The 1,749-nt window shown below is 43.7% G+C and overlaps 1 pseudogene; it reads left to right on the top strand.

Annotated features, from left to right (window-relative positions):
* LOC108799407 overlaps window positions 1-1,050 on the top strand; it is a 9,246-nt pseudogene extending 8,196 nt beyond the window's left edge.
* The last annotated feature ends 699 nt before the right edge of the window (window positions 1,051-1,749 follow it).

A 1,749-nucleotide genomic window follows, 5' to 3' on the forward strand; every position in this document is an offset into this window, starting at 1 on the left:
TATATAATCAATAAAAAGGTATGTGTATGTAGACAGATGGGTTAGACTCAGGGCCAGAAGTGCTTGGATTAATGGCTGGGCCCCCCAAGTGACAGAATGCAATGCTAGGGTCCAGTTACAGCTGCAACTATTTGACTCTGTAGTTCTGCCACTGTATAGAGGACTATAAAACCTAACAATACAATATACAGCAATGCAGAATACCACCAGCTATAAAGGACTACAAATTCCAGCAATAAATTATACAGAAATGCAGAATTATATGAAGCTACATACTCTGTGCTACTCCGGGGTACTGGCCTGTCTCCTGCAGATGATCTCAGGTGGCTGTGTGAACTCTCAGGTGTTTGTGCAGGGTCTGTGGTCTGCTGTGTGGACTTTCAGGTGGGAAATGCAGGGTCCATGGTTGTCTGTGTGGCTGTGCGGGGTTAATGTCGGCTCTGGGCTAGGTGTGCGGGGGGGGGTTAATGTTGGCTCTGGGGTAGGTGTGCGGGGTTAATGCTCTCAGAGTCACCATTAACCCCCATGCCTGTAACAACCTAGGGGGGGAAATTGCCCCCCCTCGCCCCCCTGTAGCGACGCCACTGCTAGTGACACAACATGGCCCAAAGCACACTGCACTCATCCCGCTGCAAGCAATCTGTAGCTGATAGAAGTCCTTGCTCACACTAAAGCCATCTAAGCCCACTGCCACACTAAAGCAATCTATTCTGCCAATGGCTACCATGGTGGGCATTGAACAGACTCCTCTGGTCACATTCAAGCTGAATATTGGAACTGAGCCGGTGTATATAAGTGGCCAGCATATTGCATTGGAAGCGGACTATTCCTGGGCAGAGGAAGAAGGTGAGGAGGAGGTGGAAGAGGAAGAAGAGGAGGTAGATCCAGAATCTCCTCCAAAAGCTGTGAAAAGGCCATCAGCTTCCAAGAAGGCAGGACAGGCAAAGGAGAAAATGGAAAAAGATGAAGAGGAAAGTTCTAAAGAGGAAGACAGTCCTGGCCAAAAAGGGCAAAGGAGCAGGACAAGGAGGGAAACCCTACAGGAAATGAGTGAGAAGTGCTACCATACCCTGTTTCCCCCAAAATAAGACCTACCCAGAAAATAAGACCTAGTACTATTTTTGGGAATTGCTAAAATATAAGACCTTTCCTGAAAATAAGACATAGTTGTGACCAACATAGTGACAGCTCATATGTACTATTTTTGTCAGTGGAAGTGGATTTTAGTTATATGAATGTGAATACATGCACCAACTGCAGAATTTAACTTGCGATTGTACCACCTGCCCAATTCTGGTTTTAAGTAGACTTGTGCGCCGTCAACAAATTTGTTCCGTTTCGTAATATCCATTATTTCGTATTTCGTAATTCGGATCCGAAACTCAATTCGGATTCGTACGAAATACGGATTTTCGTTAGTTTCGGCACATTTTCGTAACTTTACGAACATTCGTTATGATGAAGTTAAAAAGCAAAAATACCTTTGTTAATTTTGGAGTCGATGTGGTAGTTGTTTTTGTATCCGAAATACGAATTCCGTTAACGGAGTCCGTATCCGAATTTCGTATTTCGGACTTTAAAAAAAACTACCATCAACTCCAATATAAATGTACTTTGCTTTTTAACTTCAATATATAACGAATGTTAGTAACGGAACGAAAATACATCAACGGAATTTCGTATTTCCTGCCTGTGTATTGTAATGCAACCCTCAGCAGCAGCGGATCCGTATTTCGGATTTAAAAAAAA

This window comes from Nanorana parkeri, unplaced genomic scaffold (assembly GCF_000935625.1).
Source record: "Nanorana parkeri isolate BGI_ZX_2015 unplaced genomic scaffold, ASM93562v1 scaffold1716, whole genome shotgun sequence".
Taxonomy (NCBI): domain Eukaryota; kingdom Metazoa; phylum Chordata; class Amphibia; order Anura; family Dicroglossidae; genus Nanorana; species Nanorana parkeri.